This window comes from Haematobia irritans, chromosome 3 (assembly GCF_050003625.1).
Source record: "Haematobia irritans isolate KBUSLIRL chromosome 3, ASM5000362v1, whole genome shotgun sequence".
Lineage (NCBI taxonomy): Eukaryota > Metazoa > Arthropoda > Insecta > Diptera > Muscidae > Haematobia > Haematobia irritans.
This window is the reverse complement of record NC_134399.1, coordinates 148,207,430-148,235,423: the sequence shown is the minus strand read 5'-3', so window position 1 is coordinate 148,235,423 and position 27,994 is coordinate 148,207,430. Positions and strand designations below refer to the sequence as shown.

Below are 27,994 nucleotides of genomic sequence, written 5' to 3'. Positions count from 1 at the left end.
AAAATGTTGGAAGCAGATGACTTAGGTTTTACGATCTTTTTAAGAAAACATTGATTTGTCAAAAATTCAATTCTAAATATTTGGAATCACCATACCACCTTTCAAAAGTCTGGTTTGCAAAATGTTGGAAGCAGATGACTTAGGTTTTACGATCTTTTTAAGAAAACATTGATTTGTCAAAAATTCAATTCTAAATATTTGGAATCACCATACCACCTTTTAATATGACATCGGTCTTTGTAACATCAAATATTGCCTGTTTTATTGAACACCAAAAATAAAAATAACATTTTTTTGGAACAACTTTAATGGTGAAAAACTTACAAGTTTTCCACGAACAACCCTATTATTCAATTTATATTCAATTGACTTAGTAGTATATTGAAATTCTTGTAATAGCTTCAATTGCATACAAAATATGAAAAAGCTTTATATCGTCATCTAAACTTTGCTTTGCATTTGTACAAATGCTTTTCATTTATAATAATTCTCATGTATATACCAACGTGTGCAAATGACGCTTACTGTATCCGTGAGTATCTGTAACTTGGCAAACACACAGCAAGAATCATTGGTAGGTACAAGGTGACTCATAACCATTTATGGTAAATCAATCATCATTATTATGATTATTACCAACGCGCAGCCAACACCAACTCATATTTACTTGTCATGTCTACTTTATTCTACTTTGTGAGCATGTTTTTGATTTTATTAATACGAGTTAAAGATTTTTTTTTCTGCCACACGTAGGTGTCTTTTTGAAAAAAATAAACATGGTATTTTATAAGAAGTGAATATAGCCACATTTAGTAACTTGATTTTGCCCATATGTTGCACTACATGAGTGGTTTTATAATAAAAAATTGTCTAATATTTATATTATAAATACGATTTCATAAGAAGTGCCAAAAATCAATGTGGGAAAACATTTAAAAAATCGAACTCAATTAATTTTAAATTAAATAAGGCCATGATGTTTAAGCCTATGAATCAAAAATTATTCTCAGATATTATATAACACAAACTTGCACTATTTTTGCTTTTTATGGAATTTATACCATAGCCGACTTTTTTTTTGTCAAAAATTTATTATTGTATTTCATATTTCTTTCAAGTAATTATAAGAATAATCCATTATATTCCTATATCAAATAATATATACAAAATTAATTCAATAGTTATATTTCATCATCATCACCGCCATAGAACGTGTGTAAAATTTGGAATTATTGATTGTAACGAAAGAATACGAAAATATCGCAAAACATATTTCCCACTTTTAAAAATGGCATTTATCTGTCTGATACTTGTCATAGCACGATGAATTCCAATAACTTTTTATCTTTAAATATTGGCCAACACCATTCAGGCTTAATGGATTTTTTTAATTCTTTTGCGGTTATTGTTTTTTTTTTTTTTAATTTGGGGGCAAGCATTCATGCATTCTATAATAGGCTTGCCTTGAATCCACATGGTTGGATGGTCGGTCATTTATACCTCTGCATCGTATGATTCAATCAGTATTGATTTCAAGCAAATAAATGTATGTAAAAGAAGGAAAAGAACAAAACAGACAATTGTTGGTATTTGTTCTTTGATTACGAAGCGATGTGTATGCAAACCCGGCAAATATTTGCAAAACATTTTAAGCGAGACCTTTTTAAAGATTTAAAAATATTTTGCTATATTCTTCCTGGAAAGACGCGGATATTTGGTTATACTTTATGCTGTTGGGATGCAATGGTGATTTGGAAGCTTAAAAGCACTAGAAAAAAGGAAATGGTTTTGGTCAGATCTAAGAATGATACGTAAGAAGAGTTACCTTAGTAAATTAAGTTTAGCAGAATAAAAATAATTTAAATGTATACTAAAAGAAGAGAAATCTTTAATAAGCATGGAAATGAGACTATAACAAATATATCCGTCCGTTCGATTGTCCATTTTTCGTAAATTTTTTGATACATCTGGTTCAGTACACTGAAAAAGCAGTGAACCCACCAGGAAGAAAACTTGTGATTAATTTTAGAAAATTTTGAATATATTTAGAAAAATTTAATTAACCAGTATTACAAGCACTGGCAGCACGCCGATATCACAAAAATAAGTATTTTTCGAAAAATTCAAGAAAATTGATTAGACATACATATTTTTTTTCACTTGTTAAAGAAAATTTTGTAGTTTGAAGGAAAAAATTGGAGTTCAAAATTGCAAGAATATCTTTAGTGACATACGATGGACGCTTTTTACAAATTTAAAGAAATAAAGAACTATTTTTTAAAAAATACGAATTTAGTAAATCTTTATGCTTAATTTGTGGATATTTTTTTCGTTTTTATATCCTCCACCATAGGATGGGGGTATATTAACCTTTTCATTCCGTTTGTAACACATCGAAATATTGCTCTAAGACCCCATAAAGTATATATATTCTGGGTCGTGGTGAAATTCTGAGTCGATCTGAGCATGTCCGTCCGTCCGTCCGTCTTTTGAAATCATGCTAACTTCCGAACGAAACAAGCTATCGACTTGAAACTTGGCACAAGTAGTTGGTATTGATGTAGGTCGGATGGTATTGCAAATGGGCCATATCGGTCCACTTTTACGTATAGCCCCCATATAAACGGACCCCCAAATTTGGCTTGCGATTGCTCTAAGAGAAACAAATTTCATCCGATTCGTCTGAAATTTTGGTACATGATGTTAGTATATGGTCTCTAACAACCACGCAAAAATTGGTTCATATCGGTCCACTTTTACGTATAGCCCCCATATAGACGGACCCCCAAATTTGGCTTGCGATTGCTCTAAGAGAAGCAAATTTCATCCAATCCGGCTGAAATTTGGTACATGGTGTTAGTATATGGTCTCTAACAACCATGCAAAAATTGGTCCATATCGGTCCATAATTACATATAGCCCCCATATAAACCGATCCCCTGATTTGGCTTGCAGAACCCCTAAGATTTCATCAACCGGGTCGGATGAAATTTGGTACGTGGTGTTAGCACATGGTCTCTAACAACCATGCAAAAATTGGTCCATATCTGTCCATAATTATATATAGCCCCCATATAAACCGATCCCCAGATTTGTCCTCCGGAGCCTCTTGGAGGAGCAAAATTCATCCGATTCGATTGAAATTTGGTACGTTGTGTTAGTATATGGTCTCTAACAACCATGCAAAAATTGGTCCATATCGGTCCATAATTACATACATACATAGCCCCATATAAACCGATCCCCCGATTTGGCTTGCGGAACCTCTAAGAGAACCAAATTTCATCCGATCCGGTTGAAATTTGGAACGTGATGTAAGTATGTGGTCTCTAATAAACACGCAAGAAGTGGTCCATATTGGTCTATATTTACATATAGACCCCATATAAATCGATCCCCAGATTTGAGCTCCGGAACCTCTTGGAGGATCAAAATTCATCCGATTCGGTTGAAATTTGGTACGTGGTGTTAGTATATAATATCTAACAACCATGCAAAAATTGGTCCATATCGGTCCATAATTATATATAGCCCCTATATAAACCGTTTCCCAGATTTGATCTCCGGAGCCTCTTGGAGGTGCAAAATTCATCCGATCCGGTTGAAATTTGGAACGTGGTGTTAGTATATGGCCGCTAATAACCATGCCAAAATTGGTCCATATCGGTCCATAGTTATATATAGTCGATCCCCAATCACACAAAAATTGGTCCATATCGATTCATAATCATGGTTGCCACTCGAGCCAAAAATAATCTATCAAAATTTTATTTCTGGAGAAAATTTTGTCAAAATTTTATTTCTATAGAAAATTTTATCAAAAATTTATTTCTATAGAAAATTTTGTCAAAATTTTATTTCTATAGAAACTTTTATCAAAATTTTATTTCTATAGAAAATTTTGCCAAAATTTTATTTCTATAGCAAATGTTATCAAAATTTTAATTCTATAGAGAATGTTGTCAACATTTTAATTCTATGGAAAATTTTGTCAAAATTTTATTTCTATAGAAAATTTTTTCAAAATTTTATTTCTATAGAAAATTTTGTTCAAATTTTACTTCTATAGAAAATGTTGTCAAAATTTTACTTCTATTGAAAATGTTGTCAAAATTTTATTTTGTCAAAATTTTATTTCTATAGAAAATTTTGTCAAACTTAATCGGCCTTTTTTAATTTAATATATATATATATACTTATACTTGTTTGCTTCTGAAACATTCAAATCCAAATTTTTATTTTATGCATTGCAGTAACTTCCTCGACGTACTTGAAACCTACGAGTACTGTCAAATCATATTGGAATATTACCAAATTTCATCAACATCTTAAAATTTAAAATGACGCTCAAATATTTTTTTTCCATCCCACACATTACTTCCTCAATTGCCGATTTTTAGTAAAAATGTTTTGTTTTTATGAAATACTATAGATTTAGTTGTTTTTTATCTCCGTTTCCGTTGTAGACAGTAGCAGCAGCACTTAATCTGTATATTTACTTTGAACAATCACATTCAAATGTAGAGTTATTTAATAGGTGAAGACAATGACCTATGTATAATTTACATAATTCATATTATTTACTAACATACATATAGTTTATAAAAGCGCCAACTGCCTAACGTTGAGGCAGAGTCATTTGATATTAATTTCAAAATACATTTAATAAATTTCTATGGTTGAGGTCATCACCTTTGGATCTGTTCGTCTGAGTGTTTTATACAATGCTTCAAGTGTATTTTTTTTAGCTATTTGTCTAGTTTTCAGGACAATTTGAAATCCAACAACCATACCGACCAAGTAATATGCCATAGTGGTTATTTCTGTAAGATTACAAAACAAACCATAGGTCAAAGCAGCAATACCTTAGAGTATACAAAAATTGAAAATGGAAGGGATTTATGTAATTACTGTACATCTGAGAGGGGATATTTAGTAACTACGGCTTAAGTATTTTCCAATCCTTTGATTCATTGAGGCAATGTAATATTACACGTATTATTATAATTTTCCAAATACACTTTTTTAAACCAAAAATACCAAATTCCACTTATATATCGATATCCTCATTCCAGAGTACGCTAAGTCGACTTAGCATTTTTTGATGGAGTTCGTTGGTTTTTATTCGGATTAATGTGAATTGCATCCTGTCGAAAGTCCGAATGGAAAGTTCTATCAAAAGTTATGGTTAATATTGTACGTAGCCTGTGACTAAAGTTTTAAAAATTTCCAATCCAAAAATCTTTGTTGGGTCTAAAGTTGTCTAAGTCATTTTTAGCCATGTTCTATTATCACTATAGGGAGCCATCGTGGTGCAATGGTTAGCATGCCCGCCTTGCATACACAAGGTCGTGGGTTCGATTCCTGCTTCGACCGAACACCAAAAAGTTCTTCAGCGGTAGATTATCCCACCTCAGTAATGCTGGTGACATTTCTGAGGGTTTCAAAGCTTCTCTAAGTGGTTTCACTGCAATGTGGAACGCCGTTCGGACTCGGCTATAAAAAGGAGGTCCCTTGTCATTGAGCTTAACATGGAATCGGGCAGTGATAAGAGAGAAGTTCACCAATGTGGTATCACAATGGACTGAATAGTCTAAGTGAGCCTGATACATCGGGCTGCCACCTAACCTATTATCACTATTTTGATTACGTACATACTAAAAAATCTACAATAAACATGAATTTAAGACCGTATAAAGTGAATTTATATCTTATACGGTTTTTGAGAAATTCCAAAAAAACAAAAAACGTTGATCTTGTTTCCTGTAAAATTCACATTTTAGACTTAGCGTAGTTTGGAAGGGAGACATCGATATTATTCTGATAAACTTTGTGGCTAGAGAATTTTTTAAGAAGAAACTTCGACCTATATGGGATCGCATCAAAAAATGAGCTGAACAACAATTTCGGGGAATCGTTTTATGTGGTGTCTGTATCAAATCATATCGATTTTGATCTTCTTACAGACAAAAAACGTACAATTATAGTACTAAGCCTAACATATAGATAGTTACCAATAAAGGAAAACTTCAGTTACCAATAAAGGAAAAACTAAGTGACGTTCGTTTTGTTCGCAGTATTATTGACATAGTGATTGCTTCAAACTTGGTCCAAATTGAGGCACATCTTGCAAAATTCCAGGAGCCGATGGGTCTGGAACATGTATAGAAATATAAAAACTTGGATCGACCATCATTTCTATGAAGTTCAAATAAGATTTTTTCTCTTGTAGTTTTACTACAGTGGATATATCCAGTAGATGTGTGCACGTGGGTAATAGTTTACTCACGCTTACGCACACTCACGACTGAAAAAGCATACTCACGCACGATATTTTTTGGTAGGACTCACACTCACGCACGAAAACATCGTGACTCACGAAAAATATCGTGACTCACGAAAAATATCGTGACTCACGAAAAATATCGTGACTCACGAAAATTATCGTGACTCACGAATAATTTTATGATTAATTTACCTTACCGAAGTTTCTGAAAACATGAGCATTATTAAAATCGAGAGTGTTATTAAACTCTTAACATCTCAGGTGTCATTAAAATTGTAATTGAATTTAACTCTTAAGGGTTTTATGTTGGTGAGCAGGAATAATTTCGTGAGTGCAATTCGTTACTCACGCACACTCACGAATATATTATTTTCGTGACTCACGCTCACGCACGACATTTTGGTTTGTTAATCACGCTCACGCACACTCACGCTGTTGTCATGAGAGTGACTCACGCCTCACGCACGAATCACGAAAATTTTCGTGAGTCACGACAATTTCGTGTCACGTGCACACCTTAATATCCACGGAACACATAAAATTATGTACTACCAAGCAACGAAGCCAATGGAAACTTCAAAAATGGCAAATTTTTATAAATTACGGTATTTTCTGAAAGGATGTTAGTGTTATTAATTGTTCCAATCCCAAAAATTGCAATTTATTTAAGCTGTTGTTTAAACTGTGCTAAAACCACTAATGTAATTACCCAGCAAAAAAAGCTTCGCCAAAAAAGTAGTGAAAATGTTCTTTTTGGATCCGGAAGTGGTGCAAAATCGACGCAGAAGCGATGAATTTAACATAGGCTTGTCATAGGACGGATGTTCACCATTTCAATGGCTGCTGCACTGAATTTGCATCACTTCTTAAGGTGGGAGGCGAATTCAGTGCTTTGGATGTGAATTAAGAAATTTGATGATATTTTGACATATAAAAAAATTTTTAATGTTTTTTTTTATGATTTTTAATGCATAATAACTCTTGCCTGAAACGTTTGACATCAAATATTTTCAAAAACTCGGAAGTTTTCTAGAATTGATTTAACATTTTTTCGGCATTATTTAAAAAATTTGTATCATTTTATTAATTTTTAATCTGCTTTTAACCTATTTGAAACAAAAAAATTTTAAATTTCCCATTAAAGATATGAACAAGCGAGTTATAAAAAATTGAATCAAATGAACTTCCTGTGCAGTTAAAATAAAGAACATCTTTGGGAGAGCATTTTTGGAAGTTCTTTTAAAGTTGTGCCTTGAGAAGATCTTCCAATTTTTTTTTGCTGGGTAGTGGTAGGTCCCATTGGACCTCATCACGCAGAAGCGCACTAAACTTTTTCAAGCGCCTATAAAGACCGAAACATGGCAAACATGTTACATGGTCACCATACAAAAATAACATTTTGCTCTTGAAATATGTTTGAGGTGATCATATTCCTTCTCTACGTGTGCATTTGGCGAAAAATAATTTTACGAATTATACCGTTGTGAGGGAACCATCCTCAGTCTCAGCGATCGTCTCTTCGTACGACGAAATTTAGTTTCCCAGTAAAAATATTTGTACTACACAAGTTTGTATTGAATGTAAGGTAACAACTTTCACTAGAACTATCTATATGGCATGCCGGAAAATTTTTCAATAGATTAATGAAATGTCAGTTTTTCCACCATATGGATGTAAAAAGTGTACTATCTTTTTTCCTTCATATGGTGGAACAACTGACATTTCATTCACTTTTGCAATCATTGAAGATTGACGATTGAATAGATAAGAGTTCGAAATTAAAGTATGAAAAAATGACATAATTTCTATAAACATTTTTGAAGACTAAATTTTATGTGAAATATGAAAATAAACCAACAGCTAACAAAATCCATAATTAGCTCGTTCATATTACAAATTGTATAATATTATGAATTTATATAAATAAAAATTAACATTTTCCATCAACTTACCACAATATTGTATACATTCAATCTTCCGGCACAGAATGGGGGGTGAGAGTGATGATGGTGGCTACTACACCAAAATATGACCAAAGTTGTCCGGCAAGAAAAAAAGTCTCCAAAATTTATACACTTTCCCAATTTTGCGTTATTTTTGTTGTTGTTTTTAGGTATTTTTTTTATTATTTTTCTTGTTTTTTTTTGCGTTTTGTTGATCGTTGTTGTTATAACTTTTCTTGCAACTTTTCTTCATACAACACTGCGAAGATAGAAAAATAAACAAAATAAAAACACACTCACAACACAGAAAAACACAAGCTGCTTCAACATCAACAACAACACCAAATGTTATTAACTTTTTCTCTTCTCTTGGCCAAAAGGCTTAAAAACTTGTTGTATGATCAAAGCGGATGGAAAAGATGATTTACTTTCGTTGTTGTTGTTGTTTATTTTCTTTTTTTCCAAATGCTGTGCAATGAAAGCAAATTCCGTGTTGTATTATGGTGGAGAAAGAGTATAGTGGTGGTCTTTTATGTTTGTTGTTGTTAATTTTTCTTCGTCAGAACAATTGTTTGTTTATATTACAAACAGGCAACAGTAGTACCACCACCACCATCAACAAGAACAACATCATCATCATCCTCAACACAACCACAACAACAGCAGCAACTATGTACTACTAGCTTGTTCAACGTTGTTTTATTGTCAAAAGGTTCGTTCGTCCGTCCGGTCATCCGTATTGGGTTGGGTGGTTTGGCAACACAGTTAAAATGTTTATAGCCACTCGTACTTGTTAATTGTATGAGAGAGGAGAAGAGAGAAGCAGAGGAGTTATTTGGTGAAAAACAAAAACAGTGAAATGATATGTACCCAAACCGTATTGGATTGCGCAGTCGCTACCGCCATTGCCTCTGCCACACATACAATTAACACAGTTTAACAAAGAGTAAATAAAAAACTTATTTAAAAAAATAAAACACGCAACCTAGATTACCTTGAGATGAAGTTAACAAAAAAAAAAAACAATCCAAAATAAATGAGATGAATATAATATTGTCATACAATTCATGTGCAAAATTAAATGAAGTTTTTTTGTTTAGATAGAAAATAAGTCGGGAAATATAACAACCGTTTAATCTGATTATGTCAAAAACTCCAAGTACGATACAATTTTGATGTCAGATGACCAGGCGAAATTTTAAAACACTGATATACATATGGGGCATTCTATGAATAATGGATGGAAACATTAACGAAAATCTAGTCTCGTGGAACCGCCTATATTAAACCCTAGAACATGATATAACCAAAAATCTGTATAAATCTGTATATTGTATATATCATAACGAAATTATATTATTGTTTGAATGGCAAATTTATATGGAAAATTGCATCTTTTTCCTAACAGGTAATATATTGAATAACAGCAAAATTTCGTGTACATTATTATACCCTCCACCATAGGATGGGGGTATATTAACTTTGTCATTCCGTTTGTGACACATCGAAGTATTGCTCTAAGACCCCATAAAGTATATATATTCTGGGTCGTGGTGAAATTCTGAGTCGATCTGAGCATGTCCGTCCGTCTGTTGAAATCACGCTTACTTACGAACGAAACAAGCTATCGATTTGAAACTTGGCACAAGTAGTTGTTATTGATGTAGGTCGGACGGTATTGGAAATGGGCCATATCGGTCCACTTTTACGTATAGCCCCCATATATACGGACCCCCAAATTTGGCTTGCGGATCCTCTAAAAGAAGCAAATTTCATCCGATCCGGCAGAAATTTGGTACGTGGTGTTAGTATATGGTCTCTAACAACCATGCAAAAATTGGTCCACATCGGTTCATAATTATATATAGCCCCCATATAAACCGATTCCCAGATTTGGCTTGCGGAGCCTCTAAGAGAAGCAAAATTCATCCGATCTGGCTGAAATTTGGTACATGATGTCAGCATATGATCTCTAATGACCATCGGTCCATAATTATATATAGCCCCCATATAAACCGATCACCAGATTTGACCTCCGGAGCCTCTTGGAAACCAAAATTCATCTGATTCAGTTGAAATTTGTATATATAGTATATGTCCGATAACCACCATGCCTAACTAGGTCCATATCGGTCTATAGTTATATATAGACCTCAGATAAATCGATCCCCAATCACACAAAAATTGGTCAATATCAAGTTCATAATTGTATATAGCCCCCATATAAGCGACGACCCTATTTCGATAATTCAATTGTGAAGTATCTACGCAATCCATGGTGGAGGGTACATAAGATTCGGCCTGGCCGAACTTATGGCCATATATACTTGTTTATTTTATTACGTAACTTATTATAATTACAAATTATAATAGTTTAATTTATATAAATTAATTTATACCCGCATTGGCAACTAGAAGCTATAGGCATAATTTTTATGATTAGGAATATACAATATGGAATATACAATACATGCACTCAAAAAAAGTTTACTTGGATTCAAAGATCGATCTATATTAATCGATTCCTAGATTTTTTTAGGGCAGTTTTTATTTCAATCACTCAAATATTTTTTTAGATATACCGAGTTGGAACGTAATATCAAAGTCCGTCTTTTAACAACCAGAAAAGGATTGTTCCATATCTATCCCTAAAAATTTGAATTTTTGTCCTTCTTAGGAGCGTATATTTTCAATTGTGCAGCTGGTTTACTTCTTCGAAATATGAATCTTCAATTGAAATATGGCTTCTACACTCAAAAAGAAGTTTATTTGGATCCAAATATATCTTCCCAATATGAAGGTTTCAAGTTGAAAATGTGGATTCTTAAAAAAATCTTAGATTGTCGAAATTACAATTCGGATTTAGATCTCGTTTATCGAATTTCAATTCTATTTTTGCAATATATTAACAAAGCTACACTCAAAAAAGTGAACTACGAAAGCAAATGTGGGCTAATTTTACTAAACTAAATATTTTGCGAAAAAATAAATAAAAATGTCAAAAATGTCCCTAAAGTCATAAGAAATTCATAGTGGACGCATTTGTGGAAATATCTACAATCTCAGCAATTCTGAACTATTTTGTAGGCTATACAATTTAGTAAATCTTTTAAATCCATTTGTATATTTTTTTGCTTTATTTTAGTTCATTTAACTAATGTAGACAAAAGATGATGTAAAATCCTCAAAATCAGTTTCGACCTATTTTTGAGGATTTGTTATTTTTAATCTAATTTGATTTAAAGATTATCTTTTTTAACTCATAATCGTTTTTCTTTACTTTACAAATTGAAATGAAATTAATGAAAAAAAAAACTTTTTAAATGAAACAATATTTACTTTCTTTTAATTAAACTCGCTTTATTTAAAAAAAAATTGTCCTAATCTAAGATTGCATAATCTTTCATATTAAAACAATATTGTTTCCGTATATGGAGTCTCGGCAATAAACATGTTTTATATCAACACTCTTTTATTAATGATTTTTTTGTATTTTAAATCATTCGAAGCATAGTGGAGATTCAGCTGTGAAAATCGTAGTCGTGCTACCTACACTGAAAAAAATATTGTCGTGAGGTCAAAGATTTCAAGTCTTTAAAATACGAATTAAAATTTTGTTTAGCATAAAAGACGCATTTCTTTAGTAAAACGTTTTTTTCCTTGACCAAAAGTAGATAAACTTTTCAATGAAGTCGTATTGTCCTTATAATTAAGTGATTTGATTTAAAAATGGATATCATAACATGAAAGAAAAAATGCTTGCGCTAAGGTCAACTTGACTTTAATAATTCAGAAAAAATCTTTAAATTTAATGAAATTGTCTTTAAATTTGTTGTCTTTTTGCATCTTGAATACAAAGCAAAAAATCGTTCAAATATAAGACATGTTTTTCTACACTTTATTTTAAAGACGTTTTTTACTTGAAACACAGCATAATTTCTACTGGAAGTCGAGTCTTAATTTGGAAAATAAAGTTGTCGTTACTTCGTTTTTAAAGGACTTTGATAGCATATGAAGAAAAAAAGCTGAAAAAGCGAAAAATTAAAATTTGCTTCCTAGAAGCAAGTACACAAAACCCGAATTTAAAAGAGAATTGTGTCTTAAAAGTATCCTTACTTGTATTCTCCGCTTCTTTCGCTCGGAATCAATACCAAAATTTTTAAAGTAAAGACAAAATCTTTGGAACCGGATATGCTTTTTTCCAGTGTACCCTATTTCCTTTATATTACTTTACTTAAAGCAAAGTTATGAATTGCTTTGTAAATAATTTCTCAAAATCCCTCAGTTCAAATAATTGATATTTGAATATTGTTTCATTAAAAAATATATAAATAGTATTTTCTAATTAATCACAATCAATACACTACTAACTGTGGTTTATATTATGTAACTATGCATTATAAATATTTTTATCATAACTATTAAAGTTAACTAATTTCTTATGTGTTGTGTTATTTAGAGCATATCGAATATAATACTTCATCGCGTGTAGATGTGATATCATAATGTTTAATATAAATTAAGTTAAAAGAATTTATACTTATGATCAAATGATCAAAAATTTTTAAGTTGCCATAAACAGATTTAACGCTTCAAAATATTCGCATACATCAATTTAAAATTCTCATCATCTAACGGATATTAAACTCTAGAAATATTTACAACACGTACTTTGCAACTTTTCATTGAAGCTGAAACTTTTTGAGATATGTATTGTCGTAATATAGAAAACACACATTTATAATATTTCAAGGACTACACAATTGCGTAGGAGTTCAATTGGACAACTTAATGATCCAATCCGGTATTCATATATAGACAAAATGACAAACAATAATTAATTATGTTTCATGAAAGTCATTACAGCTATTGTATAGGAAATAAATATTCAAATAGTATTGAAATTAACAAATCATTAACGCCACACCGTCATTTGTGATTACATCGGCCTCTCCCGTAAAAAATCATAACTGCAATTAAGGTATGCCCATACCCAATTATGAATTATCTAAACCTAAATAGGCGATGGAATTAAAAAAACTGGAAAATCGGTAAACATTGGGTCTATTATAGATTTTGAACTTTGAACCATTTCATTTGTGAAGATGCAGACACTATTGAGAGTTTCAAACCTTTTCTCCACTGCAAAAAGAGATTTCAGTGGAACAATATATTAAACAAACTTAATTTGGTCGTAAACATTTTTCTTTTAACGAAAATCAAACAGATTAGAGATTTACTTTGAAAGAGAATCATTTGTGAGAAAAGGGATTTCGATTGTGTTAAATTTCGTTTCGGATGAAAACATTTGTTTTTTGTGTGTACACAGAAAAATATATTATAATTAATTAAAGATAATAGTAAAGATTACGCAACCTAAATTTTAGAACAAAATATAAATGATAGATTTCTTTAAAACAATGAAATTTTTTATTAAAGTAAGGTTTTTAATCTTTCCTTCCAAATTTTTTTATTAAATTTAGGACACACATTTTGGAAATTTGCGTCCCTCCGTTAAAGTCGTATAGTCTTGAACTAAAGCAAAATATTCTTAAAGTAAACAACCACATTTTCTATTCAAAGAAATTGTCCCTAAATTAAATGCCCTAAATTGTGAGTTAGTCCATACGTGGTATATATTAGACAAAAAAGGTATGTATAGTCTACAAATAATTACGAATCGATATGGACTTTTGCACGGTACGTAGAGAGCCAGAATTGAAATATGGGGGTCGCTTATATGGGGGCTATATACAATTATGAACTTGATATGGACCTATTTTTGTGTGATTTATCTGAGGGCTATATATAACTATAGACCGATATGGACCTAGTTAGGCGTGGTTGTTAACGGCCATATATTAGCACAATATACCAAATTTAAACTGACTCGATGAAATTGGCTCCTCCAAGTGGCTCCTAAACAAAATCTCGGGATCGGTTTATATGGGGGCTATATATGATTATGAACTGATATGGACCACTTTTGGCATGGTTGTTCAATATCATATACTACCACCACGTACCAAATTTCAACCAGATCGGATGAATTTTGCTTCTCCAAAAAAGGCACCGGAGGTCAAATCTGGGGATCGGTTTATACACCCTCAAAAAAAATCGCTTCTTTAACATATGTTCCAAACATATTTTGCAGGAAGCACATATATTATTGGATACTGCCGAAATATTAATATGTTTGTTTTATGTGGACATATTATATGTTTGGAAGCATTTTGAGCCCAAAAATATTATATGCTTGGAAGAATTTTCCCCAAAGAAGATTGTGATCATTCCCTCACACAATTTTCACTTCCACGAAATTTTTAGTTCATGGCACCTTTTCCTGTAATACAAATAATATTGAAGAAATTATTCAATTTTATAATTTTTTTTTTTTAATTTTACCTTTCGCCTGGGCGGAGAATCAAACCGAGGCCCATACAGTTTGTAAGCCAACACACTATCCACTGGGCTACGTAGTAGTTATAGTCACCAGTAGACAATTATCGTTACAAGTTACATTTATATAGCATACTTTGCAGCGCCCACGAGCCCATGCAAACATAACGTTATTTAAAAGAAACATACATTTGTTGGCCACGTGGAGCAGTGGTTAGCATGCCTGCCTTGCATGCAAAGGGTCGTGGGTTCAATTCCTGCTCCGACCGAACCAATTTTTTTTTTGCAATTTAGACATTTATGCTATATTAAATTTTTATAATGAAACTTCGAAATGTGGGTTATTAAAAATTTACAGTCCCCGCATACATAAAATTCTCCTCTCAAGGCGAAAACACATGCTGTTTTTTTCAAATCTCTATGCTCTTGGTTCCGAATGTCTATTCTCTTTACTCCGAATACTCATTCTAATATTCAAATTAAATAATATTTAGACTTAAGCATATAAAATTTTTGGCCTTATCATAAAGCAGTTTTCCGAAACAACATACAACCATTTCACAGAAATTGTAAACATATATATGTTTGCTCGAAATTTGTAAATTTATATATGTTTACATTCACACATATTATTTTTATGAAACATTCATACCCCAAACATAATATATTTTAACATATTAACATATGTGTCCCAAACATTTAGTGTTAGTTTAGGAACATTACATGTTGGCACTTAAATATATTGTGTTTACAAATTGTGCCCGAAACACATTTTGTTTATATCGGAACATATGAAAAACATATTTTTCTAACAGTGTATGGGGGCTGTATATAATTATGGACCGATGTGGACCAATTTTTGCATGGTCATTAGAGATCATATACTAACACCATGTACCAAATTTTAGCCGGATCGGATGAAATTTGCTTCTCTTATGGCTCCGCAAGCTAAATCGGGGGATCGGTTTATATGGGGGCTATATATAATTATGGACCGATGTGGACCAATTTTTGAATGATTGTTAGAGACCATATACTAACACCATGTACCAAATTTCAGCCGGATCGGATGAAATGTTCTTCTATTAGAGGATCCCCAAGCCAAATTTGGGGGTCCGTTTATATGGGGGCTATACGTAAAAGTTGACCGATATGGCCCATTTGCAATACCATCCGACCTACATCAATAACAACTACTTGTGCCAAGTTTCAAGTCGATAGCTTGTTTCATTCGGAAGTTAGCGTGATTTCAACAGACGGGCGGACGGGCATGCTCAGATCGACTCAGAATTTCACCACGACACAATATTTCGATGTGTTTCAAACGGAATGACAAAGTTAATATACCACCACCCTTTGTTGGAGGGTATAAAAAGTTTTCGTTAGCGTCATACATAACACATTTAAGATAATCTGATGAAAAATTCGTATATCATATGCTCAAGAAGGGATCTCTGGAGATCGATTTATATACGCAGAAAAACATGTTATTTTTGGTGGGGGAACATTTTTGAAGCAAAAATGTTTCTTTCTATCCAAACACAAAAATGCTTGGGAATGTCATGTTATATGTTCCCCGTTCGAATATTAAAACATATGTGAGGTGATCATGGTAGCTTATAGGTATTTGCAACCAAATTCAGATCGCTATTATTTCTAAACTGCACGTCTGACAGCTGACAGATTTATACCAGTGACATTTAATTTAATGTTATTCAGAAATAATGTTATTGGTGATGAAATTCAGTGTTACATAACGTCCTAAATGTGAACTAAAAACGGATGCAACACATATTGAAAATGAGCCATTGAATTTCCAAACAAAGCAAGAGCTCACCGATGCACAAAAAATTTGAATGGAAAGAGTCAAGGAGTTGCTTTGCTTGCACGAAAGTAGCCTAATTATGTTAGGTTAGGTGGCAGCCTTATGTATCATACTCACTTAGACTATTCACTCCATTGCGTTACCACAGTGGTGAACTTCTCTCTTATCAATGAGTGCTGCCCGATTCCATGTTCAGCTCAATGACAAGGGACCTCCTTTTTATAGCCGAGTCCGAACGGCGTTCCACATTGTCGTTCGGACTCTGAGCGTTTCAAAGAGAAGCTTTGCAACGCTCAGAAATGTCACCAGCATTACTGTGGTGGGATAATCCACCGCTGAAAAACTTTTTGGTGTTCGGTCGAAGCAGGAATCGAACCCACAACCTTGAGTATGCAAGGCGGGCATGGTAACCATTGCACCACGGTGGCTCCCTATTTTGGTTTTCTCCTATGAAAAGCCATTTCAAATTGGGCCGTTTGTTAATAATCAAAATGATCATGTTTAATTGCCAAGAGCTCTGCTAAATATTTACACCTTCGATTGACTACCAGAACTCAAGCGCCGCCGATGGTGTCAGCTTCAACTCGTATTCATTGACGGTGGGCTCAAACAAATCCCAAATATTATCGGCAAAATTTCCTAAAAGCGGAATTGAACATAAAAACCAGTTTCCTTGCTTCAATTCTACCGCACAATGTCCAACAAAATCGTCGAATCTCAGTTCGATTAGAGCCTGGGGCATTTTGGAGAGTAAGGTTGGCACTAAAATATACCAAAGTGTCGATATATTTTAGCCGGAAATGGGCAAAATATACCGCAGAGCCATATTGGTGCAGCTTGTGATTACTTTGTTGGCGCTTTGAATACCATATTTCATGGCAAAAGCAGCCATTTCGAACAACTCTAAAGTTATTCTAAAATTTAATGTTATTTCCGACATTTTTTGTTTTCGAACATAAATTTTTTTAAAAAGTACGCTTTAGTTTGTTGTATTACATATCAGCCAACCTGTATATCGATTCCGAATTAGATGCAGCTGTCATACCAATGGTTCAAATTTGGTTGTACTGAATTTGACTGAGACAGGGTTTCACAAATACGCCTATATCAGAAGATAATACTTAATTAAACTGTGGTATTTATTTGGACCGCCAACTAAATTGTTACAGTCAAAAGATATTGTGTTTTTGCCCAATCTTTTAATTATTCTTCGAGGAGGCTATATAACTTTAGAATTAAATTAAAGACATTATTGACATTTCTTTAAGATTATTAAAGTCTATGAAACCATTTTTCATAGATTTGAATAATGTCTTATTTTTTTTTTTTTGGATATAAGTCCATTAATTACAATTGAATGACATGTCTTTGCTTTGTACATAACCAAAAAAAAAAATTGTGGACTACTATTTTGGTTTATTAGAATGATTTTTCTTTTTTGCCAATATTTGACCACTTAACTAATTATGTATTATTATTTTTATATTGTTGTTGGTGTTGTCAGTAATATTATTCGTTTTCTGCATGATATGTGGGTTTTTCGAAGATGAGGATTATGTCGAAGTTGTTGATGTTAATGATGTGTTTTTTCTTATATTTGTATTGCTTCTCTTATCCACTTGTAGTGGGGAACATTTTTAATGAATTTGCGTTGGTTTCGTGACCTTCACAGCTTGAAGAAATAATTTAGCAATTGAAGACGGTGTTAGTGACTTTGCAGGCTATTGACATTAAGAAGAGGGGTTTGAAATAATTTGTAATACAAGTGTTTTTTTTTTTTGTAAAATAAAAAAATTGTGAAAAACTTTCATAAAATTATTATTATTTATTTTTAAAGAATGTAATGAAATTTTTCATTGAACTGCAATTTATAAATTCCTTTAGGCCAAACACGATTACATTCCATCAACAATTTTATGTATTATTCTTTTATTTAAATATGATTTTGTGTGTTTGTGAGTGTGTTGTATCACATATTATATATTTTTTTATAACTTTTGGGGTTTTTAATTTTTTCATATTATTCACTGCTTTTGTATTTATTTCTCTCTTTTAGAGTACCACTACATGTATAAACTCGTAAAAGCTTTGAAAAACATTAGATCAGCTTTTATTTGCAATATTTGCTTTTTCTTTACTTTGTTAAACTTGTTTTGGTGATTTTGTTGTAGTTATTTTTGTTTCTCTTTTTATTTGTTGCTTGACTATGATGATTTTATAATTATATAAAATACAATCTAACATACATTATACTGCGTTAGTGTTGTTGTTTTTTTTTTTTTTTTTTTTTGTACAAATACAAATCAATTTTATTAGATTAAATTATTTTGTTTATAACACTTTCACATTGTTAATGGCCATCAAACACCCCAAAGACTCTATTTTATCGATCAATTATTTTTTTTTTTTCTTCTTTGAGACCATACCGTGTTATTAAAAATACATTTGATCGTTTGAATAAATCTCATCCGTTCACTCTCTAAACAAAATAAACAGGCGCCTCACCTTTGCCGTAATATTACCCGTTCGATTCAGTTACCATCTCACGACTAACTACACACAAAAGTTTGATTATAGCCAACACCATTAAGCCAACAACGATCCAACGGCATTCATTCATTTGCAATCGCTTTGGCATACCCCGGCTCTGCTTTCAAGCCAAGTTAGCTAGCTAGGTAGCAAGGCAGCTTTACATGGTGCTGCTGTTCGCTGAGCCCGTGAGCGAACGAACGTGTGGGTAAAATGTGTTGGCTGAGTAGCCAACAGAGCTGCTTTGTTGCTTTTCGTATGGCCTTAGCACCACGTTTAGCAAACATTATAAGCTTAGGTTGATCTGCTGTAATCAAAATGATCCAACACAGTGATCAGCCCCAACATACTTGGCTCAAGCGCAATAGCACCAAGAGATTTAGAGTTGCACAGGGATGGAAAGTCTATAGAGGTTAACTTTAAAAATTAATTTTTTAAACTATGAATTTAGAGTTAATCATTTTTACAGTACTCAAAAATAAATAAATATATGTTATATAGTGTCCTTCCGTCCATGTCACACATGAAAATACATTTTGTAACTAAAACAGGAAATCTAAAGTCCAACAAAAATAGACCAAAATTTTGAACTGAAACAAGACCCCTTGCCAAATTGTAAGACAATCAGACTTTAACAACGAGCTATCACAGTCAGTGTTACCGTTGAAAATTTTGAAAAAGTCGCATATTCCAAAACTGGTCGCACAAAAAGTCGCTTGCATTTGTTCTATAAAACAACACAAAAACAATACAAGAACAGTCCCTGTAACATAAAAAGATATTTTACCAACTTATTGTAATTAATTTATATTAAAAACCAGTAAAACGTAAATTTGCACGAGAGGAAAAATTGATTTTTTTCTCTTTACTAAAATTAGCAGCAATATACGCGAATGCCATCCAGTGCCAATTTACCATCAGTCAATTTAAAGCTTTTAAATCAATTAAAATAATAAAAATATTTTTTTTTATACTACACTTTTTCAAAAAAACAAGTTTTTCAAAAAACAAATCAAAAAATCCCTAGCAAAGCTTGCAACTGCTCTATTTCTCAAACGTGACATTTGATTTTTCTCAGGCTCTCTTTTGTTGGCTTTTTGGAGTAAACGAACGACTTCCAGTAAATATTTTAGATAATTAGCAAAAAATATTTTTGGCAGTATGCAATAAAACAAGGACTGAAGGAACCAGAACACCGAGTAGGTTAGGTGTCCATTGTGATACTATTCGTGATTTACTTCTCGCTTATTAATGAGTCCTTCTATGGGTAGCTCAATGACAAGTGAACTCCTTTTTATAGCCGAGTTGAAACGGCGTTTCATCATATTGAAGTACTTAGAGAAGCTTTGAAACACTTCCGCTCAAACACATTTTGCTGTTTGGTCGAAACTGAGGTTGAATCCATGACCAAGGAGGGCCATTGCACAACGGTGGCTCCCACGTAAAGATCACGGCAATGCATTCCCATTCATAAAAATTGTTTCAAATTGAAGCACTTCCCTTTTCTCGCATGCGTGCGACTAAAGTCGCACATTTTGCATATTTTAAAAAAGTCGCATGACGTTAGAAAGGTTGCAAAATGCAACTAAAGTCGCACAACGGTAACGCTGCTTCCATCCCATGACAATCCCATGTAAATATTATTTATTATTGTTATTACTTTTTTTCATTTGCGAGGGCGGTTCGGAAACTTCTCAGCCTATCAATGAAAGAGAATAGTTAGGTTTTCAAAAATATTATAATTTTTCAATATAATCTCCTGAAACTTCAATACACTTAGTCCAACGCTTTTCTAAAAATTCTATCCCTTGATTAAAATAGTTTTCCTCAAGGTCTTCAAAATAGTGGTTTACAACTGTAATTGCATCTTCATTTGAGGTAAAACGCTTTCCAGCAAGGATTTTTTTTTAGATTTGGAAACAAGTAAAAGTCACTGGGAGCTAAATCAGGAGGATAAGGTGGGTTGTCAAGAAACTTGTACTTTAATTCGTTGATTTTAGCTATTGTTAAAACAATATTGTGTGCTGGTGCGTTGTCTTGATGATTTTTTTTTGTTGTGTTGTAAGCCAGTACGTTTTTCTCGAATTTGTACATTTAATTGATCTAAAAGGTTGCAATTGTACTCTGAAATTATTGTTTTACCCTTTTGCAGATAGTCAATCAATAAAATACCTTTGAAGTCCCAAAAACCCGTTGCCATAACCTTACCAGCCGATTAAATGGTTTTTGCCTTCTTTGAGGCACTTCCTCCAGCTTCAGTCCATTGTTTGGATTGTTCTTTTGTCTCTGGAGTATAGTGGTGGATCCATGTCTCATCAACAGTTATGAAGAGACGCTTAAAATCCATTCTATTTCGCTTAAAATGATCCAAACAAGCTTGAGAAATGTTCATTCTTAAGCCATTAGCCATTTCACGCACTTTTATTCGTCGATCATTTAATACCATATCATGCACTTTGGCTACAATTATTGTTGTTGTTGCTGTTTTTGGACGTCCATTACGTGGTTCATCTTCAATTTACGTTAAACTCATCTTCAATTTACGTTTAAATTCAGCAACCTAATTTTTTACTGTTGCATATGAAGGAGCACTTTCACCTAACACATTCACAATGTCATTATGAATTTCTTGTCCCGATAAACCTTTTTTCTGTAAATATTTAATGACAGCACGCATTTCTAATTTTTCCATTTTTAAAAAAAATTGCGGATGCGTCTTTTTTGAACACCTGTTTCTATCTGAAAGAGTTGCCAGATCGAAACAAAATTTAACATGTGTTCATAACAGAGAAGTTTCCAAAACACTTAACTTTCTTCTGTTTATACCGCGCTTTTTGTGCTATGCTAAGAAGTTCCGAACTGCCCTCGTATTAAAGCAATTCAAAGCCATTATAAAGCCAATTTAGCGAATTAGAATGTACTACTCTAAAAATTCATTGGAACCCAGCAAAAATTTGGCACAACTTTAAAAGCACTTCCAAAAATGGGATCCCAAAGATGTTCATTATTTTAGCTACACAGCAAGTTCTTTTAATTTAAGTTTTTATAATTTAAGTTTTCCATATTTTTAATGGGTAATTTTGTTTCAAATAGGTTAACAATATAGTAAGAATTAATAAAATGCTACACATTATTTAAATTTTGTCTATTTTAACAAACCTAAGAATTTATTACAAATCATACAAACCACCTATGATAGATGGTCTTCAAACTTCTTTTTTTGAAGCTTTCATTGGCTGGGAAATAAAGCAAATAAAATTCATGTTCGGGATTTTCAAATTGTTAAAGTCTGATTTGAATATAGATATTAAATAAGTGGTAACCACAGGACGGAAAATAAGTTTAAAATGTTTGTCATTGCCTCAATAGATCTAGGATCAATATATATTTAGTAACCACATTTCCGTGCAGATTAAAACTATCATATATATTGCCACATAGGATTTAGACCTCAGGATCTCGATCCAGAGACGTTTTCCATTTTCAATCCGAGAAAAATATTTATGAAAGGAAGCCATATAAAATCTGATATTATAGGTTTCAACACATAAATGTAGATCATTCAATGCCTATCATTTTTTTATCCTCAAATCTTTACACCAATAGTCCCATCCCTGCAGACTCACAGCATTTACGAATAGTGGAGACTTTTATTCGTTTACAAGCTTCCCTCAGAGCCAACAGTTTTCGCTTATCAAACTCCACATCAGCCAACTCTTTTCACCACATTGATGGCAAACTCTTTTTCTAACGTTAACTTATGGTCCATATATCTGTATATAGAAATGTTGGCTTTCCTGCCACTAAAGTAGTGGTGGGTATGGTGAATTAAATTTTATATTTCTTTTGTTTCTTGTTAAAGTTTTTTTGTTCACTCGTTGCGGTTGCACCTTTCAAGGTAAACGTTCAGAAAATATTGTTGGCTAGGGTGTGAGTGGTGTTGTCGTTCGTTTTTGACTTGGTGTTGCTTATTTGGTTCTATTAGAAATATTAGAGAGGTGTTTTGGTTTTATTTTTGTTTTTGTTTGCTTTAGTTCGTTTCAAATGAGCTTGGTATTGTCGAGTAAAGTGTTGTAGTCAGACTTGGATGATTTTTTGGTTCTGCTTTTATTGTTGCTGTTGTTGTTCAACGAGAATATATTTTCTGTTGTCTTTGTATTGCTTGCGGCAGTTTTTTCGCTAAGCCAGTACTTATGTTTGGCTAATAACCCTTGTCGAACCGTTATTAACAGTAGTTCTTTGTGTATTCTTAGAAGGTTGATAGAATTAAAAAATGAAGAAAGGTAACGAAAAATTAGAATTAAGAGTTGTCGATTGATTTACGAAAATATTTCAAAACATTTTCTCTTAACAAATGCAAAAGACAAAGACGGATATAAAAAAGTCAGAAACACCATAATTCTTTTCTTGTATATGAATTTTTCTCATAAAAAATATTGTTTATTTTAAAAAAGGTTGTTATAAGTATAGTAAAGAAAATTAAAACTTCCAGTGTTAGAACAGATAAAAAAATTAAATATTATAATTTAACAACTTATTCTTTTTTTTTTCATTTTCAACAAAATTTTCTTATAGGAAATATTTATGTAAAGCATTGTCGTTTGACATTAGTTTCTTTCATCAGTGACATCAACTGATGCGATTTATTAAGAAACCATTTCTTTTTGACCTCGACGTGCTGCAAAAGATAGGCTCAAACGCATCAATAGAGTTCGTTAAAAGATCATAGTACACCAGAACCAGCTGGTTCCACGAATTACACAGCATAACCTTCTTTTCGTTGATATTCAGCTTTTTCACCGATGTTGAGGCATGACCGGGAAGTACGATTCAAAAAAACTTACCCTTATTGACTTTCAAGCAGCTTTCCGGAAATGCTGGTTCGTGGGCTCAAAACTCAAAACCAAGAAAAGGACCCTAATTTGTACGAAGTTATAGTACGCCGTTTGGTAGTATATTTAAATCAAATCAATCATATTCTCTTAAACTTTTCAATAGAAAATTTGAAGTTTCTAGTAAAACAGCGTCAATCCGGTTCCCAATGGGTTATTAAATGGCTGCGTGAGTTACGGTAGAATACCTTTAAGTTGTTGTGTTTGTTTGTTCTTTTGTTTTATAAACCGTTATTAATAGACTAGATTTTAAAGTGTAAAGTATTATAAAGAGAGCAAACCATTCAGCTCTTCTAGCTAGTAACCAAAACGAAATAAACCACAAAATGGAAATTGGAAAAACCACAAATTAAGACAAAATACGCAATATATACTCATCGCCAGTGTATTGCGATTCCCTAAATTAATTATATAACATTATAACATTTTCTGCTACAATTATTTAATAGATGTGAAAAACTTGTAGTTGTAGTTGCACAATAGACCAACATTTCCTTATCGAGTATATCAATTTCAATTTGGTACAATGCACCCATATATTAAACTACAATTATTCGATATATCCACATAAATATATAATAAAACCACAAACATTTATCCATCAGATAATAGATGTATGACTGATGTCATTTCCTTGCGTCATCGTACACTTGATGACGACATGCATGTATACCCAAATTGCTTTAAATTGTTATGATCTTTCCAGTCACTAGAAAATGTGTTATTTCTACTTTCACAATAATTAGGATATGCTCTATCCAAATTCTATTACCTAAGCTTGTTTAATTTTATTTCCACCAATAATGTTAACAACTTTTGAAAGTTGTTAACATTAAACCAATTAGAACCACATAAAAGTTTTTTTTTTTATGATCGGCAAAAACAAAAGACTTAAGAAACAAACCTGTGTGTGGCCATGACCAAGGCAAATATATGAGCAATGGATTCGAACCATCTGTGATACATTTAGTACCTAAAGTTTTGGATAACAATATACTTCTCTATAAATACGATAGATCTCCTTTTTTATGATACACTCAAAGAAATTTTATATTTAACTTCAAAACTTAATTCAGTTTTAACATTTCAAATAACGGTTTTCAAAAACATAATCATAAAATTTTAAAGTTGTTATTTTTATTTTTGTCGTGTCTGATTGGCGGTGTAACATACTGTGCTACGATTGAAAACATTATTTTATCGAAATGGATAATTCCAATAATATTGCAAAACAAATAAATGGGATAATCTTTAATTTTTAGTTTTTCGATTTGAATTTTCGTTTTCACTTATTTTTGCTCCTGAAGCCATTTGGTAGACTCGAACATGCAAAATATCAGTGATATTTTTACATTCAAAAAACTGTGAATCCACCAGGAAGGCAAATTTTGGTTAATTTTAACGCAGATGTCACGCTTATTTCACAAAAATAAGTAAATATTTTTCGACCAATTCAAGAAAATTTAATAGGCATAATTTTTTTTTTCACTTGTTAATGAAATTTCTTTGTTCAAAATTGGAAAAGTGTCTTTAGTAACATACGAAGTTCACGACGGACGCTATTATTATTTTGTGGGAGGCACAAATTAGTAAATCTTTATGCTTTTTTGTGTATAATTGTTTCCCCTTTTTTAGTTCATTTAACTAACGTATGCAAAAAATTATTAAAGTCAAAGAAACTTTCTCAAAACTACAATCAAATTGGCTTTATTGTGATGTAGGGTTCACTTTTTTTTAGTGTACATTTATTACAATAATTTCCTTTTTAATCTATTTTATTTCATTATCCCCATTTATAAATCCTTTCATTATATTTAAATTTGAGTTCTTCCAATTTTGAGAATTTTGAAAAAGTCAACTTTGCAGCTTTTTCAAAACCTTGAAGAGTTGATTGCTGAGACACATAACGCTCACCTTTCAATTCAAATTTTTTTTATACCCTCCACCATAGGATGGGGGTATATTAACTTTGTCATTCCGTTTGTAACACATCGAAATATTGCTCTAAGACCCCATAAAGTATATATATTCTGGTTCGTCGTGAAAGCATGTCCGTCCGTCCGTCTGTTGAAATCACGCTAACTTCCGAACGAAACAAGCTATCGACATGGTGTTGGTATAAGGTTCCTAACAACTATGCAAAAATTGGTACACATCGGTCCATAACTATATATAGCCCCCATATAAACCGATCCCCAGATTTGGCTTGCGGAGCCTCAACGAGAAGCAAACTTCATCCGATCCGGCTGAAATTTGGTATATGTTCTCTAACAACCATGCAATAATTGGTCCACATCGGTCCATAATTATATATAGCCCATATAAACCGATCCCCAGATTTTTATTGCGATTAACAACAATGCCAGAATTGGTCCATATCGGTCCACAATTATATATTGCCCTTATATAAACCGATCACCAGATTTGACCTCCGGAGCCTCTTGGAGAAGCAAAATTCGTCCGATCCGGTTCAAATTTGGTACATTTCGCTAGTGTATGGCCGATAACAACCATGCCAAAATTGGTCCGTATCGATCTATATTATATATAGCCCCCAAAATAAACCGATCCCCAATCACAGAAAAATCACGATTGCCACTCGAGCCAAAAATAGTCTACCAAAATTTTATTGCCATAGAACATTTTGTGAAAATATAATGTCAATATTTTGTTATTTCTATAGAAAATTTATGAAGCATTTCATAGTTGGAAAGAAATATTTTGAAAAATCTTCCAAAACATTAAGAATTTTACCAACCTACCAAACAATAAAAAATGTTCCATTTTTTGGTAGTCTCGTGTTCATAATTGTATATATCGCCCCCATATAAAGCGACCCCGATATTTCAATTCTGGCTCTATAATTACCGCACAAAAGTTCATATTAGTTCGTAGTTATTTTTTCCCTATATACACCGGTCAAGAACTGAATATATATGTATTTAATCGACCTTTCATTTGTTTACTATATATCCCGCATGGACTAATTTACTATTTAGAAGATGAAGTTAAGAAGTTTTAAGATGCCTTGCCTTCGGCCGCAGCCCAAGTAATTCAATTGTGGATGAACGTCTTTAGTAGAAGTTTATACGCAATCCATGGTGGAGGGTACATAATATTCGGCCTGGCAGAACTTACGGCCCGATATACTTGTTTTCATTAAAATTTAATTACTCGCTTTTGGTCACTAAAATAAGTTAATTATTTTATTTCAGCCAACGTCAAAAATCGACTAGACATTCAAAATAATCAATTGGTAAATTTTGAAGATTACAATAAGTGAAAATAGTCGAAAACTGTAGATTGCAGTATATGTCTCAAGCACCTGATTTTCATAAATAATTATGGTAAATATTTATTATTATTATTATATTTCTAAAATACTTCTCACAAGAATAAACTTGAGAAGTAATATAGCAGCTCCAATTTAAATTTGACACATGTCTTGTTTCTCACAAAACCTCTAAAATTTGTCGTATATCTCAAATTAACCAAACTTTAGGTCTTACGTTCTGTGAAAAAATTGATCGAAAATTGCTTCTAATAATTTGTATTGACTGTGTATGCTTATATTGAAAAAGATTTACGAAATCTGGCATGCATGAAACTAATCGGATTTCTTTTGTTCAATCCATTGGGGAAAAATCGCAAACAGTAACAAAACTTTTATAAATTGGCGACAACTACCTTGAACACAAATTCTTTGGAAATATTTGATTTACCCTAACAAAAAACGAACAAAATATGCTTATTATGTTCCTCTTAAATTTGCCGTGCACAGCCGTAATAAATCATGATCGACTGAACCCTTACCTGAACCTTTAAAACAAGCCAAAAAAGTTCATAACATAAATATTATGGTCCAATGTCCACCACCTGAGGTAGGCAATAAGAGTAACACAAAAAAAGAACGAGCGCAAAATATTCATTAATATTAATTGTGCATAAAAATTGATATTGTTTCTTTTCTTGAGATTTTGGCAAACAAAAATTATTCTCCATAGAGACCTGCTGGTTTCCAAGCAGAGGTAAATACATAGAGACCTGATTGAATTTTTGGGTATTGATATGTTTTCTGAACTCACATCATCGTCGTATAAAGAATTTTATGAAAATCTCA

At 32.4% G+C, this 27,994-nt stretch overlaps 1 protein-coding gene and 1 long non-coding RNA gene across 3 annotated transcripts in view; one reads left to right on the top strand and one right to left on the bottom strand.

The window, feature by feature from the left end:
* The window catches only part of pot (zona pellucida domain protein papillote), a 232,659-nt gene extending 213,557 nt beyond the window's left edge, over nucleotides 1-19,102 (bottom strand). Inside the window, exons 1-2 of one of the 2 annotated variants that reach the window (XM_075298581.1) lie at nucleotides 18,959-19,102; nucleotides 8,239-8,488 (exon numbers count right to left, since the gene is read on the bottom strand). The gene's annotated coding sequence lies outside the window, so the exon portion shown is untranslated. Of the gene's footprint in view, nucleotides 1-8,238; nucleotides 8,489-18,879 lie in introns of both variants that reach the window. The other variant, XM_075298582.1, reaches the window with a different exon arrangement.
* Nucleotides 19,103-27,092: 7,990 nt separating this feature from the next.
* On the top strand, nucleotides 27,093-27,680 carry LOC142231670 (uncharacterized). Its single transcript, XR_012720856.1, has 2 exons — nucleotides 27,093-27,221; nucleotides 27,377-27,680. It is a non-coding gene; the product is annotated as an uncharacterized LOC142231670 (long non-coding RNA).
* The last annotated feature ends 314 nt before the right edge of the window (nucleotides 27,681-27,994 follow it).